The sequence below is a fragment of the Bufo gargarizans genome, chromosome 3 (assembly GCF_014858855.1).
Source record: "Bufo gargarizans isolate SCDJY-AF-19 chromosome 3, ASM1485885v1, whole genome shotgun sequence".
NCBI lineage: Eukaryota > Metazoa > Chordata > Amphibia > Anura > Bufonidae > Bufo > Bufo gargarizans.
The window spans coordinates 95,586,260-95,605,671 of NC_058082.1; the positions used below are offsets into that span (position 1 = coordinate 95,586,260).

General features: G+C 45.2%; 1 protein-coding gene across 1 annotated transcript in view; it reads right to left on the reverse strand.

Moving 5' to 3' along the window:
- DIP2B (disco interacting protein 2 homolog B) overlaps positions 1-19,412 on the reverse strand; it is a 201,394-nt gene that overhangs the window by 105,882 nt on the left and 76,100 nt on the right. The gene's annotated exons all lie outside the window — the stretch shown is intronic.

Sequence of the window (19,412 nt, forward strand, 5' to 3'; positions counted from 1 at the left end):
GGGATGGTGGGATCTACCAGGGCATGGTAGCAAGTCCACTGAGGAGACCAAGTCATCCCATGGATTTCACTGCTGATCAGGGATGGTGGGATCTACAGGGGCATGGTGGCAGTCCACTGAGGAGACAATGTCATCCCATGGATTTCACTGCTGATCAAAGACAGGGGGTTCTTAGCAGGGCATAGAGATAGGCTTCCCCCAATCATCAGATGAAGTCATCCCATGGATGTCACCACTGATCAGAGATAGTGGTGTCGTTTGAGGCATAGTAGCAGTCCACTGATCAGACCAAATGATCCTATGGATTTCACAGCTGATCCGGGACAGTGGGGTCTAGCAGGGCATGGTAGCAGTCCACTAATTAGACGAGGTCATCCCAAGGATTTCACCGCTAAGATCAGGGACAGTGGGGTCTAGCAAGACATTGTAGCAGTCTACTGATCAGACCAAGTGATCCTATGGATTTCACCACTGATCAGGGATGGTGGGGTCTAGATGGGGCATGGTGACAGTCTCAGCCGACTGATAAAACCAAACCGTCCCTACATTTCACCCCTGATCAGAGATATTCATTGCACTATGCCCACTAAGCACTCTACGCCATGGTCAGGAATTTTAGAGACATAAAGACACCACAATATCAGGTGGATAGATTCAGCTGGTACACAGAAGCTGTGTGCAGGCCACTGTATGAAGAGCAGTGCCAATAGTTAAAGTACAGACAGACACTTGCTACCCCTTTAAATGTTTAAAGGGCAAACTCTTCATTATACATAAATAAATAAAAAAGCAAAACAATGATTTCTTTCTTCAGTATTCTCTCCTGCATATGTGGACGGCGAGATCCAAGAATGTCCACGTCCAATATATCATTTCACTCTGAAATGACTCTGTTGCCCTAGGAATGATCTTGCACAGTAAATAAGTGAATAGTAAGCGGGTGCTGCAGTATTTCCTGTTTCCTGAGCTTTCAGTCATACAAAACACAGATAAGTGGGGGGAATACGATAGCACTAGAACTAGGCACTCAGTAAGCAGTCACTTCCTCCGCACTAGAAGTGTGGCACTAATCTGCTGGACTCAGCATAGCAGGGTGGATCTATGGTCAGGGTCTAAAATCAATCCCATGCAGGTTCCTGTGGGCTCCTCTGCCCCTGGCGGGATGGCTTACATATCTTATAATCAACAGGGAATTTAAAAAATTTACTTAATGCTAATGTAGCACAAAAAGTGTGGCTACAATAATGTAACCACAACCCTGAGTCAGGACTTCACAAATCCTATTCAAAGCTGTGGAAAAAGAAATGCAGCGCACATTTTTGGCAGTGCTGTGGGTTTTTAACAGCCCTGTTGTGGATTTCACAAGATTATATTGCCACTTTCACCCATTTAATTGGGGATATTCACCTGTAAAGACATAGTTGTGTAGTTGTACTGGATTGCGAGACGCCTGATCCTTGTTCCTATGATGCTGCCAGGAGTCTATCAGGAACATTTTCCCTTCTCCCCATTGGAAAAATGCAAACATGGTGGAATCCAACAGCTGAAGCACTACTTATTTTATATGACAAGGTTGACATACATTAGACTCTGCAGTGGAAGCATGCACCCTAAGGCCAGGAATGATATCTGCTGACCGTTTGCTCTGTACCGGTAAGAGATCCCTTATTTACCTCCTTCCTGGTGCTGGCACCCTGCTCCTTCTCTTCCAGGCCTGTGATGCTCCGCTGGGCTTGACATCAACACAGCCAATCACTGGTCGGGGTGAAGACTGGATCCCAGGTTGTCATGTGACTATTTGTCATGACGTAAGGGGAGATGGTCACCACTGTGGCCAAGTGATGGGCTGCAGTGATGTCAAACTGGATGTTTACAGCGAAGGAAGCCCAGAGGAGCATCGCAGGCCTGGAGAAGAAGCAGGGAGCCAGAACCGGGAAGAAGGTAAGTCATCTTCACTTCACGGGTCTGGTAAAGTGGGGGGGGGGGGGGGGGTGGATTTGCCTACCTGCCCCTCCCCACCAGGTCATTCTTGCACAATGCCTTGAAGCCACTTTTCCACTACATGATACTAGCTCTACCCTACTCTATTTGCCTCTATTCAGCTGTGGTTCCAGAAAGTTTGCTTTCCACTGTACATATGGTCACCTCTCACCCCTTGGCTGGCAGCAGTGTAATGACAAGACTCTCGGACCAAACACTAGTCAGCAATGTGGTCATCTGTGAGCTTCAGAGTACCGAGCTGTTTTGCTTGGGACCTCCTCAGATATGAGACCCAAAAAAGTACCAGGTACTAGCCACAACTTCCACCAGTACCTTTCATCCATGTGCTATCCGTGTGTGCAAGGGAATGTTCAAGTGAATTGTTCATTTCACACTGTTTTTATAAGTTTTCCAGCTGAAATTAACTCATTCAAGGGTATGGGTGTACAAAAACATTGCTTTGATGCAACCATACATTTCCTGCAATTCTACATGCTTGCCCGCATCCATATAATCCTGATGTCTGCTTTTTATAAAAGAGAGAGAGGGGGGGTCACAACTGGGCACCCAATTCTTCTGTTATGAAGCGAATGTGGAAAGGGACACCCAATGTGGACAACCACCATAAAATCTATCTAGCTTTAAAGGGGTTGTCAACTCCTTTACATGTTACGGCCTAGGCTGAGGAAAGGCCATCACTTGAAAAGAGGTGGTCAACCCCCTTAAGGGTGTATTCACACGACCGTATTTTTCGTCTACATCCGTTCCGCAATTTTGAGGATTGGATGCGGACCCATACATGGGAGACAGTCCCATGTCATCTGCTAACAAGACAACCAGTGAGAAGGCAAGCTGGATTTTATCAGTCTAATCATACGGTTTCCTCAGAAGTGTCTGACAGATGAGAATCTCTCACCTTCATGGTCATAGCTGTGGGTATATCGATTGCTTTTTTGACAACTACAAGTATACCATCTATGGTTAGCGTTATGAACTCTAAAAATGACGGTAGACGCATTATGAAGATCCTCTACAGGATAACAACTAAAAGAAAGAACTGGGGGCCAGCAACACAAACTGATCAATCTGTTGCCATAAAAACACAACGATAGACTGAAAGCACCCATACGAGTGAGGGGGAAGACACGAATATGAGTCACCGCTCCAGAAGCTGCCGCAGGCTGGAGGACTAGTCTAAATAATGAGGCACAAGATATTTCTGAGAAAGGACTGTAAAATGTTACTCACTGACCAACCACAGATTTGGCATCTGTCTACTCTCAAAGTGTTCTTCTTAGTATGCTAGAAGGCCTACAGACTCCTGCTGACTCAACCTAAGCATCACTTGAACAAATCTCAACTCCCGAGTCATACATTTCGTCTTTCAAATGGCTAAACACTAAAGAACATAATGGACTTCAAGCTCAGTTAAAAGATTTATTAAAGGATGACACACTGAATACTCAAGCACTTGCAGCCCTACACTGCTTTCCTGTTTGTCATTGCTTAGGACTCCATGTCAGAATGACTTATTTACAACAGGCCAACCTTTAAAGTTAAAGGGGTTCTCCTGGAATTAAGAAAATTAAAAAACTTAAATATTACTTTATTATAAATATATTCCCAAATAACTTTCATTAGTTATAATGGCTCCTTTTGTCTAGGTAACAAAACATTAGGAGAAATAAAATGGCCGACGTCCTATTAGTACACACAAAACCTGTCCTAATCGCACAGGAGGACAAGTTACTTCACAACACTGAGCTAAAGAGCTGCCTCATCCTCCTCTCTGCTCTACTTATCAGTAATTGTGATACTGTAAATAGCTGATAAGATCTTCGTCTGAATCTCTGTAGGAACGGAGTTCAAGAGGAGACATGAAGTACAGAGAGGAGGGTGGTGTGGATAATGAGCAGCAGCACTTGTATGCAGTCTCCATTACCACGGTCTGTCCTGTCCATCCTCTCTGTACTTCATGTCTCCTCATGAACTCCATTCCCACAGAGATTAAGCTAATGATCGTATCGGCTGTATTCAGGATCATAATTCCTGCGTGACATTATTTTAATAAATAGGTATGTCCCCCCTGTAACACCATTTCCCCTGTAGTCCTGTATAACAACAAAAAAAGACGCCATGCACAAGCCGAAAAAAAAAAAAAAAAAAGCACACACGCATTGCAAAAATACAAACAAAAAACACGATGCAGGTCTATGGGAGAAAACCGCCAGGCAATGAGGCAAACCGCCAAACCTACAGCGTGCTGCGATTTGAAAAAATGCCACAAGAAATGCACCTCAAGGGTGAAAAAACACTAGTATAAAAAAAATGCCCTTTTGTCCTGTGTTCCTATGCCATGCCACATCTGAAGCTGATGTTTCTTTTTGCTAAAAATTCTACCAAAAATTCCGGCACAAAAAAGCACCAAACTCCTCATAAACACAGCCTTAGGCCTCATGCACACGACCGTTCTGGTCCGCATCCGAGCTGCAGTTTTTGCGGCTTAGAAGCGGATCCATTCAATCCAATGGGGCCGCAAAAGATGCGGACAGCACAAAAAATATAACATGTCCTATTCTTGTCAGTTTTGCAGACATAAATAGGCATTTCTACAATGGGCCGCCTGTTCCGTTACGCAAATTGCGGAAGGCACATGGGCAGCTTCCGTGTTTTGTGGCTCCGCAATTTGCTGACCGCAAAATAACGGAACGGTCGTGTGCATGAGGCCTTAACACCAGCCTTAAAAGGGAGATTTTCCTCATGCATTTTCAGCAGACGTGTCAGTTTAGTTTTCACATGAAAGACAAGTATGCCGGTAAATAAAAACTAAAATGTTACTTATTTAAAGCTTCCTGCTTTGTCAGGAACCCAAGAAAGAAACCTCACTTATATCTGAAGGTAAATACGGAAATCCTGCCAGGAACACTTGCTGCAAATTGCAGGGACAGGAAGTAAAGCTGACAATAAGAACGCTTAGAAGTTCAAGAACCGTCGGCAATGAATCAAGGCAGCGCCTTGTATGTAAGGCTACTTTCACATTAGCGCTTTCAATTCCGCTATTGAAATCCGTCATAGGATCTCAATAGTGGAAGAAAACGCTTCTGTTGTGTCCCCATTCATTGTCAATGAGGACAACACCGAATGCACCAAAAGGTATTCCGTTCCGTTTGGTTGCGCTCCCATCGCGGACAGAATAATGCTGCAAGCAGAGTTTTTCTGTCCGCGATGTGGTGCGGAGCACACAATGTAAGTCAATGGGGACGGATCCGTTTTCTCTGACACAATAGAAAACGGATCCGTTCCCCATTGACTTTCAATAGTGCTCATAAAGGATCCGTCTTGGCTATAGAAGACATAATACAACCGGATCCGTTCATGACGGATGCAGACGGTTGTATTATTGTAATGGAAGCGTCCATGACGGATCCACAAAAAACGCAAGTGTGAAAGTAGCCTAAGGCGCAATGATACAGTATGGTAATAAACACCAAAAACACTAGTACTAAGGAGGGAGAAAGGATGAAGGAATAATAATCTGCATGTGCAGGTAAAAGGGAACGTGACACCTGGATAAAACCAGATAGTGACACCTATGTTTTTTTGTAATCTGTTTTTATTTTCTGAACCTGATTATGGCAGCGGCCATCTTGCCTCAGCTGTTAACAGCATTTAGGCTACTTTTACACTAGTGTTTTTGCTGGTTCCGGCAGGGTTCAGCAAAAACGCTTCCGTTACTGGTAATACAACCATCTGCATCCGTTATGAACGGATCCGGTTGTATTTTCTTTAACATAGCCAAGACGGATCCGTCATGAACTACATTTAAAGTCAATGGTGGACGGATCCGTTTTCTATTGTGCCAGATTGTGTCAAAGAAAACGGATCCGTCCCCATTGACTTGCATTGGGGTAATGCCGGATCCATTTTGCATCCGCATCCCAGGACGGAAAGCAAAATACAACACGTTTCGGTTTGCTCTCCGGTCTGGGAACCAACTAAACGGAACGGAATGCATTTTGGAGCCTTCCATTCTGTTCAGTTTTGTCCCCATTGACAATGAATAGGGACAAAACTGAAGCGTTCTTTTCCGGTATTGAGCCCCTATGACGGAACTCCATACCAGAAAACCTACACGCTAGTGTGAAAGTACCCTTAGGGATATGCTTTACAGCAGCCGCCATAGATAGGAGTTTTGTAGGCATGCTCTGTGACCTGTGCAGGTAAATATATAGGCATTATCTATCATTGTAATCCTGCCTATGATAACAAGATGACTACTGGAAAGTGATTTGTACAGACTATGATTAGGCTTAGTGGCCAGTGCAGAAAATGCAGGATATTGAGATTTTTGAAACATAGATAGTGAATGGCATTTTAAAAATAACCAAAAATTCTTAAAAAATAAGTTTAATCCCAAAATTTGATTTAAATAAAAGGTCATATTCTGATGACACTTTACTTTTAGAAAATGAAACCACAATGAACCAATAGGTTAATAGGCAATGGGGGCACAGATGACCATAGGACCAACACAGATGTCTTCAGCTGCCAAGTGCACATACAACATGTCAGCCAGTGTTTTCCTTTTTGGTCTCCTCTTATCTGCTCCTCACACGATCCCCTCCAAGGTTTCTCCTATGCATCCCCCATAACCTGGAACTTGTTAAAGGGAACCTGTCACCGGGATTCTGTGTATATAGCTGAGGACATGGGTTGCTAGATGGCCGCTATCACATCCGCAATACCCAGTCCCCATAGCTCTGTGTGCTTTTATGGTGTAAAAAAAAAAACCTGATTTGTTATATATGCAAATAACCCTGAGATGAGTCAGGGACAGGACTCATCTCAGGTTAGTTTGCATATGTAACAAATAGTTTCTTTTTACACAATAAAAGCACACAGAGCTATGGGGACCATACAGATTTTGCGTGGAAAAACTGCGGCACAATGCAGTACCAGCCGAGCGCAGGAGATTAGACAGATCTCGTACACTTTATTTAGGTGTGGAAATTGACCTGCTGTGTGGAGTTTGAAATCCGCACCATGTCAACTGTTGTGTTTTTCAAAGGAAGAGCGAGATCTGTGGCAAAAATCGCACGAAATATGCACCTAAAAAGGCATAAAAGCACAAAAATCACACCAAAATGGCGATAAATAATGTTAAGTATGCTTTTTGTGCAGTTTTGGTGCAGGTTCCTTGTAGATTTTCTGCACAGAAATCTCTATTATTTGAAGCCATACTGAGCCCGCTCCCCTCTGTACCAGCGGTCTGTCACTCTTGTCGTTTATTGTACTTTTATTTCTAAGGGCTCTTTCACACTTGCGTTCTTTTCTTCCGGCATAGAGTTCCGTCGGCGGGGCTCTATGCCGGAAGAATCCTGATCAGTTTTATCCTAATGCATTCTGAATGGAGTGAAATCCGTTCAGGATGCATCAGGATGTCTTCAGTTCCGGAACGGAACGTTTTTTGGCCGGAGAAAATACCGCAGCATGCTGCGCTTTTTGCTCCGGCCAAAAATCCTGAACACTTGCCGCAAGGCCGGATCCGGAAAGAATGCCCATTGAAAGGCATTGATCCGGATCCGGCCTTAAGCTAAACGTCGTTTCGGTGAATTGCCGGATCCGACGTTTAGCTTTTGCTGAATGGTTACCATGGCTGCCGGGATGCTAAAGTCCTGGCAGCCATGGTAAAGTGTAGTGGGGAGCAGCATACTTACCGTCCGTGCGGCTCCCGGGGCGCTCCAGAGTGACGTCAGGGCGCCCCAAGCGCATGGATCACATGGCACGTCATCCATGCGCATGGGGCGCTCTGACGTCATTCTGGAGCGCCCCGGGAGCCGCGCGGACTGTAAGTATACCGCTCCCCCGCTCCTACTATGGCAACCAGGACTTTAATAGCGTCCTGGCTGCCATAGTAACACTGAAAGCATTTTGAAGACGGATCAGTCTTCAAATGCTTTCAGTACACTTGTGTTTTTCCGGATCCGGCGTGTAATTCCGGCAAGTGGAGTACACGCCGGATCCGGACAACGCAAGTGTGAAAGAGGCCTTATGTACTTAAACCCTTTAATATTTGTACAGCAGCCTGGAAATATTGAAGCTTTTAAATAAAAAAAAATGTATATCTGTTTACAAGTCTGAAAACTCCTTTTCCTTCCAGAGACATCCTGATAGATGACGGGGTAACCACTACTCCTACTATCTGAAGATCTGATTCAGACATCAGCCAGCCTAATCATCACAGAGGACACTGGGCTTTCATTAATGGACGGAGGTTGGTGAGGGAAACACAGAGTCAAACACATCCGAGCGTGCCGCTGTCCAGGCTCACCGCTCCACGGGCCCAGCATTTCATGGAGTTGTATCTGCCACAGCTCCAGGGAATAGGAATCTCCATGATTATTCCAGATATTTATCACAGGCTTTATCTTATCTTTCAGTAATCATGGTATTACAATGACAACTATGTTGGGAGATGGTCACCACGCAATTTGACGGACTCAAGTCATTTAGACCCAAAACCCTGAACATTTCACAGACTGGGCATAATTGCCATGTATGATTTCTAGTGGTAGAATAATCTGATGCAGGTAATATCAGCAGAAGTCTCTGGGATTGCCGAAGGCACCAACTGGTCAATTCAAAATGGCTTCCCGAGTTTACCCCATGCATACATTTCAAGTTCACTTTGAGCCTCTCATTCACAGATTTTCAGCTCTGTTTGTGACGATGCCGGCTTTTAGGGATCGACCGATATTGATTTTTTAGGGCCGATACCGATAATTTGTGAACTTTCAGGCCGATAATTTATACCGATATTCTGGGAATTTTCATTTTTGAAAAAAAAATAAAAAAATTCCCACAAATCTGCTTAAAATTAATGTTTATTGTTAATGTGTATTTTTTTTTGTAAATCTTTCTTTTTCATTTATATTTAATATTTTGGTGTTTTTATTTTTGTAACTTTTTTTTTTTTTTTAAACTAACTTTTAGCCCCCTTAGGGACTAGAACCCTTGTCCTATTCACCCTGATAGAGATTTATCAGGGTGAATAGGAGCTCACACTGTCCCTGCTGCTGTGTGGTTTGTGCACACAGCAGTAGCTGCGATCCGCGGCGCCTGAGGAGTTAACTACCGCAGATCGCAGCTACAGCTCATAGAGGCCGGGAGCCGGCTATGTGATACTGCGCAGCCAGCTCCCACCTCCTGTATATGAATAAATGTGAGATTAAGCTTCATTGGTGGTGCAGTGGCCATAGCTCCTCCCCTCCTCTTGTTCCCTGTTCTCCCATTGGCGGCAGCAGCAGCACAGGGGGAGGAGACACTGCTTCCTTCTCCCCTGTGCTGCTGCTGAGGGAACACGGAGAGCGCTGTCAGCAGCGCGATCTGTGTTCCCCATACGCTATCGGAATATCGGCAAAATAAATGCCGATACCGATAGCGTTCAAAATCCTGAATATCGGTAAATCCGATAATCGTCGATCCCTACCGGCTTTGCAGTTAAATGTGTGGCCGGAATAAAGGAACCCTTTTTTAACTATTCAATTTTCCATTCTTAGGGTGCCTTCGCATGACCATATGTATTTTGCGGTCCGCAAAACATAAGGATAACATACATGTGACGTCTGTGTTACATCAGTTTTATTTTATTTTATTTGGTGACCCATTGTAACAATGCTTATACTTGTCCGCAAAATGGACAAGAATAGGCCATGTCCTATCCATAGGCACAGATCGGAAACCCATGGAAACACTAACAAGACCTTCCGTGGGATTCCAGGCTCCGTGCCCTCTGCACCACATAGACAGAACATGTCCTATCTTTTACTGTACGTTGCGGACCCAAGTGCACCATAGCATGGAGTGCACACGGCCAGTGCCCTTGTATTGTAGACCCGCTGTTTGTGAACTGCAACATGGGCACGGTGGCAATATAGTCATCTGAATTAGGGTTGGGCGATATACCGGTATCACAAAAACGGCGATATGGAGATATCGCTGTTTCCTTAATACCGCAGTATATTTCGTGACGTCATCGCTTTTAAAACTGCGTCCACCCTCCCCTATCATCATCTACCAGTTTCTTCTAGCAGCCGCTCCTCCTTCCTGCTTCGAATGTGCTGCCTCCGCCCACCGACTGACGTCTCACGTCGGAATCAGGTGACGCCCCCAGGCTGAGTTGAGCAGCGCAGTACAGGAGTCGGCTCAGTCTCCAGTGAACCGAAGGTCAGGAGGGACTTACAATGTAAAGTTCATTAGTGAAAAGAATCGTGTCACCGAGTCCCTGCCAGACTTCCTGCTCTGCTACATGCACCTTGTACACACTCTCCCCCTCCCTCCCCCCCCCCCCTGCCCCCATACAGTATAATGTCTCCTTGTGGCTGCCCCCATACAGTATAATGTCTCCTTGTGGCTGCCCCCATACAGTATAATGTCTCCTTGTGGCTTCCCCCATACAGTATAATGTCTCCTTGTGGCTTCCCCCATACAGTATTACGTCCCCTTGTGGCTTCCCCCATACAGTATTACGTCTCCTTGTGGCCGCCCCCATACAGTATAACGTCTCCTTGTGGCCGCCCCCATACAGTATAACGTCTCCTTGTGGCCGCCCCCATACAGTATAACGTCTCCTTGTGGCCGCCCCCATACAGTATAACGTCTCCTTGTGGCCGCCCCCATACAGTATAACGTCTCCTTGTGGCCGCCCCCATACAGTATAATGTCTCCTTGTGGCCGCCCCCATACAGTATAATGTCTCCTTGTGGCCGCCCCCATACAGTATAATGTCTCCTTGTGGCCGCCCCCATACAGTATAACGTCTCCTTGTGGCCGCCCCCATACAGTATAGCGTCTCCTTGTGGCCGCCCCCATACAGTATAATGTCTCCTTGTGGCCGCCCCCATACAGTATAACGTCTCCTTGTGGCCGCCCCCATACAGTATAATGTCTCCTTGTGGCCGCCCCCATACAGTATAACGTCTCCTTGTGGCCGCCCCCATACAGTATAGCGTCTCCTTGTGGCCGCCCCCATACAGTATAACGTCTCCTTGTGGCCGCCCCCATACAGTATAACGTCTCCTTGTGGCCGCCCCCATACAGTATAATGTCTCCTTGTGGCTGCCCCCATACAGTATAATGTCTCCTTGTGGCCGCCCCCATACAGTATAACGTCTCCTTGTGGCTGCCCCCATACAGTATAATGTCTCCTTGTGGCCGCCCCCATACAGTATAACGTCTCTTTGTGGCCGCCCCCATACAGTATAACGTCTCCTTGTGGCTGCCCCCATACAGTATAACGTCTCCTTGTGGCTGCCCCCATACAGTATAACGTCTCCTTGTGGCCCCCCATACAGTATAACGTCTCCTTGTGGCCGCCCCCATACAGTATAACGCCTCCTTGTGGCTGCCCCCATACAGTATAACATCTCCTTGTGGCCCCCCATACAGTATAACGTCTCCTTGTGGCCGCCCCCATACAGTATAACGTCTCCTTGTGGCCCCCATACAGTATAACGTCTCCTTGTGGCCGCCCCCATACAGTATAACGTCTCCTTGTGGCCGCCCCCATACAGTATAACGTCTCCTTGTGGCCCCCCATACAGTATAACGCCTCCCTGTGGCTGCCCCCATACAGTATAACGTCTCCTTGTGGCCGCCCCCATACAGTATAACGTCTCCTTGTGGCCGCCCCCATACAGTATAACGTCTCCTTGTGGCCCCCCATACAGTATAACGTCTCCTTGTGGCCGCCCCCATACAGTATAATGTCTCCTTGTGGCCCCCCATACAGTATAACGTCTCCTTGTGGCCCCCCATACAGTATAACGTCTCCTTGTGGCCGCCCCCATACAGTATAATGTCTCCTTGTGTTTTTTTTCTTTAAAACGGGTATTTATCGCGATATATATCGTTATCGCGATACATTTTTTAATATCGTTATCGTCTGAATATTTTTGATATCGCCCAACCCTAATCTGAATGGGGCCTTACAGGAGTAAATATTGGGGAAAAAACTACGTCACTCAGGGGCTAGATGCCATAGTTGCACCTAATTTATGATGAGGCACACGCCATGTCATAAATTACACAAACCTAATGGCAGTGCAAGGGGGGGGACTAAGAACGGCTTAAAAAGTCATCTAAGAAATATCCCCCAAAGAGGGAAATATGCCAGACCCCTATTACCTCTACAGCCAGCTTTGGAGGACCTTATTTCACACAATATAGATTTGTACATCTAGGAATTTTTCATCATCATTTCCAGTTGACACGTAAAATCTACAGAACCTTCTTGGCTTCAGGATACGACGGGCTGGAATTTTACGTTTGAATCAATGGGACATTTTATGGCATTTGTCTCATTTTAGGATGTAAAGTAATACCCACTTGTCACGACACCGTTTACTCAGCTGTCCGTGTCCTATTATTAAGGACGGCGGGGATTCGTGTGGAGATTAAGAGCCCAATCTAAGCCTATTCGTGTAAAACCGAGCTCGGGATCATATTGTCCCATAACGATCTGGAGGAAATATGATCTACTAAAGGGTAAGACCTAATTGTAACATAATTATTAACTATATCATTTACAAGCCATTTCTCAGGCCTTCAATCTGCACAATGGTTTTACATTCACGAGTACATTGTTCCTAAGGGACATGTAACGTGAAATGGCGAACGCATCCCCAAATGTGGAGCTTAGCATAGACGGAAACAAAGATCTGAAACTCAATACAGGAGAAGCATTATCCAACCAGGATTAGGATTATAGAGTACGGTAAATCATAGACCTAAGACACAAGTTTCTGACCAGATAATCACCAACGACCATGGTTTTAGATAGATAAACAGACATATAGATAGTAGATAGATAGATAGGACAATAGCTTCTGACTAATGGAAATAAGGGCTCGTTCACACAGCTGAGGTGATGGGGCTTTCATAGAGGTCCACGATCCCCTATTTTACACAGGCATATGGGAGAAGGGGTCATACGGGGAATAAAAGCCCAGTCTTTCATAACCATCAGGCTGTCGGATGAAGCACCTCATTTAAAAGGGGTTGTCTCACTTCAAAAAGTGGCATTTATTATGTAGAGGAAGTCACTTACTAATGTACTGTGATTGTCCATATTGCTTCCTGGATTCATTTTTCCATAACAGAATACACTGCTCATTTCCATGGTTACGACCACCCTACAATCCATCAGTGGTGGCCGTGCTTGTAGAATATAGGAAAAAGTGCCAGCCCCTCTGGTGGCCGAGACTGTGGGAGCACACAGAGGCTGGTATTTTTTTTTTTTTTAAATAGTGTGCAAGCACGGCCACCTCTGCTGGATTGCAGGGTGATCGTAACCATGGAAACAAGCAGTGTATTATGTGATGGAAAAATAAATCCAGCCAGCAAAGGAAGCAATATGGACAATCACAGTACATTAGCAAGTGCCTTGTATTAACTTTCTCTACACGATAAACGCCATTTGCTGAAGTGACACAACCCCTTTAAGACTCAGTCTTCATCATAAATTGGCAGCACCTTCGGCAGTCCTTGCATCTGGAGTAAAAACTATTCCAGCCCCTGACTAGTAGTAGTTTTGGCGTAGGATGGCGTGACTAAATTTTGTCGCATGGACTTGCAACTTTTTTTTACACTAAAAACTGCCATAGGCTTCTTAATAAACGACCTTCAGGGGTTTGTTTTTTCAAATTCCATTCAGACAGAAAGAATTACGGCACGTTCCATCGGCCTCCATAGGCGCAGGATTCTACATAAATATGCTGACGCATGCACAGGACTTTACACACAGAAACGTCTAACCATGTGTCCGATACATAGCAAACGCATGTGAGCGCATTCTACAAGCCCATCAGTAACGCACTGCTTAGGTAATGGTTTCCAGTGCAGTCAACCAAAGGTGAAAGCAAAAAGTGCGCAACCTCCACCATCTATAGGTAATATGCATTGGGAAACAAGGCGCACAACCGGTTTTGTTTTATTCTTTTGACTGAAAGTCATCAGCTGTGCCAGCGAATTTATAACTGCATTAGCCTGGGCAGGTATATGAATTTTATTAGATCACTCCCATAAAATCTGCATAAAGATATCTGGCGGCTAAGATGCAATTTAATCACAAGCGCACCTCGTGTTATGTGCTGGAGTGTCCAAGAGTGCAGGTGGTCCTATGGCCTAGGCAACCATATGGCGGCAGCAAAGGTCCTACTGCAGGTATTTTGCAGGAGATCGTTCTTTCAGGGCATGCAACGGCACGTGCTGTGTAAGAGCATGGCCGCGCGGTTATCCGGCGATTTTCTGCGGCACCAGGTGGTGCAGAAATGACTGCAGGAGTGCAGCTTATTTCTCCCTCTGCACTGCAAAAGGTGAAAACCACAGCAAAAAACGACAAAATAAAGATTTTAAATCCACACTGCAGGTCAAGCTATGTGCGGATTCATTGAGGACGATCTCCACAGCACGTGCGCATCCACTTGTGACTGAGAATACAGTCCGCTGCAAATTTTATTACATGCAAAATGTGTTACAGGGGTTTATTGCTGCAGAAATGGCTGTGGATTTCGCTCTCTGCATTACGTACAAGGGGAGAGATCTGCTGTGGAGGTCTGCAGCATAAGGATACATTCACACAATGTTAAAATAGATAAACTTCCAGTTTCTAATTGCCATTTTGCATTAGGGTGAGCATCCATTTTCTACCCATCCATCCGTTTTTATCCCCGTCAATTTTGTGTCTGTTTTGCAAGACATCCGCAAAAAACAGAATTTCATGGTCTTTTTTTAATTTTTTATTCCAACTATAATGGTCCCTTGTAGTGCCCCCAGTCTCTATAATGCCGTACCGTACCATTCCTGAGATATTCCTAAAAAATGACCTGCATTAGCCAATACAAGCGTGTAAGTCTTTCACTCATATCCTAACTGCCATACACACGGTCACATGTCCCTTATCAGCCAATAGAAGCTCGCAGGCTCTTAGTCTCCACATACACATAGTTTTACTTCAGGTTTCCACAACAACCCAGCCATTTTTATTCACTGCTGTAGGTCAGCTTTAGGCTAGGGTTACAGGACGACAATAAGTCGCACGACATATAGGGCACAACTATGCTGCTACATGCATCCATCTTGGATGGATTTTTGGCGACTGTCGTGTCACAAACATAGCATGTCGCAGCTCAACACCATAGCCTATCATAAAAATAAAAAATGTTGCACGACATTGGTGCGACAAGTGTCGTCATGTAGCCCTAGCATTAAAGGGGCAGGCACTGTGGATGTTACTATTAAGGGGGCGGGCACTGTGGAGGTCACTGTTAAGGGGGCAGAGGCCACTATTAAAGGGGCAGCTGCTGTGGCGGTCACTGTTAAAGAGGTTCTCTAGGAATTAAAAAAAAAATGAAGAAAATACTTAAATATTATTTTATAATAAATATATTCACAAATACCTTTCATTACTTAAAATGGCTCGCTTTGTCTAGGGAGCAATCATTAAGAGAAATAAAATGGCCGCCGTCCTATCAGTACACACAAAACCTGTCACACTGCAGGACAAGTTACTTCACCACAATGAGCCATAGCGCTGCCTCATCCTCCTCTCTGCTCTGCTCGTCAGGAATCATGATCCTGAATACAGGTGAATCTCTGTGGGAATGGAGATGAGGAGACATGAGAGGAGGGTGAGGTGTGTCTAATGAGCAGCAGCACTTGTATGCAGTCTCCATTACCACAGCAACACATTACCACAGTCTGTCCTCTCTGTACTTCATGTCTCATGAACTAAATTCTCCAGAGATTCAGCTAAAGTTCTTATCATCTGTATTCAGGATCATAATCCCTGACAAGTAGAGCAGAGAGGAGGATGAAGCAGCTTTTTACCTTAGTGTTGTAAAGTAACTTGTCCTCGTGTGAGCAGGACAGGTTTTGTGTGAACTGATGGGACAGCGACCATTTTGTTTCCCCTAATGATTGCTTCCCAGACAAAAAGAGCAATTATAAATAATGAAAGGTATTTAGGAATATATTTATAATAAAGTAATATTTAAGTATTTTCATAATTCCTGGAGAACCCCTTTAAAGGGACACTGACAGGCAAATTCAGCATATTGTGTTATATATCTGACATTACAGGTCTTATACAGTCTATTAAAAGCATGTAAGTATCCCCCCTGTCCACCTTCTAAATACCGAAATATAAAGTTTTATAACTTGCCTGTCTCCTCACCAATCTGCCCAAGGGGCGGCGTTTCATCTGAAAATGCGCCCAGCCAGCTGCTCCCAACTGCTGTTCTGTAGCCCCGCCCCACTCATCAATATTCACTTCGCTGGGCGGGGCTACAACTCTCCGCACTATCATTAACCCCTTTGGAGATGTGAGTGAGCAGCGCTCTGAAGCGCTGCTTTGAACAGTGCCTGGGGCATGCGCATGAGGCAGAGGCTGCAGCTGCCTCTGAGAACGCAGGCAGGGTGTGTACAGCAGGCGCGATCTAACCACGGCGGGGCGCAGGCGCAGAGGATTAGACGGAGGCTGCCAAGAGGATTCTATCAACCATACGCAGGATCGTGACTGGGGAGAGTTGTAGCCCCGCCCAGCTAAGTGAATATTGATGAGCTGGGCGGGGCTACAGAACGACAGTTGGGAGCAGCTGGCTGGGCGCATTTTCAGATGAAACGCCGCCCCTTGGGCAGATTGGTGAGGAGACAGGCAGGTTATAAAACTTTATATTTCGGTATTTAGAAGGTGGACAGGGGGGATACTTACATGCTTTTAATAGACTGTATAAGACCTGTAATGTCAGATATATAACACAATATGCTGAATTTGCCTGTCAGTGTCCCTTTAAGGGAGTGGGGTACTGTGGAAGTCACCGTTAAAGGGACAGGTGCTGTGGAGGTCTTTGTTAAGGGAGCAAGGAACAGTGCAGGTCACAGATAAGGAGACGGTCCCCTATGGAGGTCAGTGTTAAGCGGCGGGGTGCTGTATAGGTCACTGTTAAAGGGGCGGGCCACTGAGAAAGTCAATGTCAAGGGAGTGGGGTGATGTGAAACTCTCTGTTAAAGGGGCGGGCTGCTGTGAAGGTCAAAGTTAAGGGGATAAGCTGCTGTGGAGGTCCCATTTTAAGGAGGCAGGGCACTGTGGAGGCAAGAGGGGGGGGGGGGTCAGTGTTTAGGTTTCCATAACAACCCAGACATTTTCTTCACTGCTGTAGGTCAGCTTTCGGCTAGGGCTACACGGCGACAATAAGTCGTACGACACATAGGGCACAACTACACTGCTACAAGCATCCATCTTGGATGGATATTTTTGCGACTGTCGCGTCAAAGTCGCTGCATGATGCATGTCGCAGCGCAACAGCATAGCCTATCATTATAAAAATTGTTGCGTGACATTGGTGCGACAAAATTACATTGAGTGATATAACTTACAGCCAAATGCCTCACAATACAGAAAAAAACTCCCTGGCTGTGAAGCTCTGCGCTGCGATTGGACAGGGGAGAAGGAGACGCCCACAGAGAAAGACTCAGTCTCCTCCCCATTGTTCCGATGCTCAGTAATGGCATACTGAGCGGGAGAAATCCGGCAGGGCACAATGGGGCATATTTTAAAAGTGGCAGCATCAGCGGGGGGCACCCCGCAAGTACAGGTATATATCTCCCTTAAAAAAAATCACATGAAAGGTCCTCTTTAAGGTGAAAAATGGCAGGGTCCTTAAGGGGTTAAAAGAAATAGATGAAATATACCCCTGCGAAGCCGGGTCCTTCTGCTAGTATATAATATATAAACACACACACACACAAAAAGCAGTCCTGGGAACACTCACTTCGCAGCGGAGGCAGCAGGATCTGATACTCCCAGGATCGTGATGTCACAACTCTGAGAGTGATAATTTTTTAATTTTAAAGGCCCCCCCTTTTTTTTTTTTTTTTTTTTAACATGGTCTACCAGTTTTTAATGGACGTTAGATGGCTCACTCCTGTCTAAATAGCTGTTAAAAACGGGGACAATGATTTGTAATAGGGTCAGTCTGGCAGCAAAAAAAAGGCTAAATATAGGACATATTCTTATTTTCTGACAGCTGCTATTCCCTGGCCGTTAAAAAACAGCCATGTGAATAGTCCCATAGACTTTTACGGTCATGTGAATATGCCCTAAATTAACATGCTGCAGAGTTCAAATCTGGCCATTTTATGCTGCAGATTTTTTACATGGTGTGTGGATGACATTCAATCCAATTTGCTGGTACTGAACATTGCCGCAGATTTGCAACATCCACAATGATAAATCTGAGGCTTATCCGCCACATGTGAGGGTGCGGTCACACACGTTTTTTGATGAGCATTTCTTTGGGCTGTTTTTGTAGCAGCTCTTGGGCCAAATAGTGTGTTTGAGCACAGGAGTTTTTTTTATTAATCTTTTTATGGAAAAGTATGTACCTGTACCCCTCTTTAATCTCACATCCCCTATACAGCAGTATGGGGAAAATACAATGGTATAGAAAAAAAGCCTATGCAAAAATGCCTTTAAAAATACAACAGACTGAAACTTGTGTTTTTTTTTCAATCCGGGCAACAGGACAAAAAAAAAAAGACAATGAGGGGGAAAAAGCCCCATAGTTTGAGGCGTTCTAAAATATTTTTCAGTTTGAAAAATGCTGCAAAAAAAATCAGCCTAGTGGGAAAAAAAAAATGCAATATCTGTCGGTACATCAGACATCATATAGTAAATGACAATCTCTAGCAATGCTAGAACCATTCAGAGATCTCCCTTTTTATTGCTACAATTGCTCTGCTAGATTAAGACCTCTTGCACACGACCGTATGCCCTCCGAGACATATACGGTTCGTGAGCGGGCCATATGTCCCGGAGCGGCATTGATTGTGCGCACGGTAGTGCACAGCATCATAGATTACAATGATGCTGTGGACGTCAGGCCGCCCGCACGACTATTGTCCCACACTCATATGATCATATGGATAAGGCAGTTCTATACAAGGTAGGATGTTCCGTTCCGCACACGCCCGGTATCCGGTTTTTGAAGATCCACGATTTCAGGACCGCAGAAACACCCACAGTTGTGTGTATGAGTCCTAAGGCTGTGTTGACATCCAGCAACAAAAAGTTATACGTTACATGTATACGTTTTTATTACAGTTGAACCCTATAGTGACACATACCACTGTATGGCATCTGTTTAACTTATTTGTCATACTTTAGACATGGGACAAAACGCTATGTGAACACAGCCTAAAGCTAATACACTGTGTTATGCCTGGTGTAGGGCCGGACACAAAGACTCAAAGACCACCTAGAAGAGAATCCCTGTGTCATGGGCATACCCTAGGCCCAATAATGCCAGCTCTGCCTCTCCTGATATGAGTCAGCACAGCACAGCACAAAGAGGACACACACACAAGTACAATGA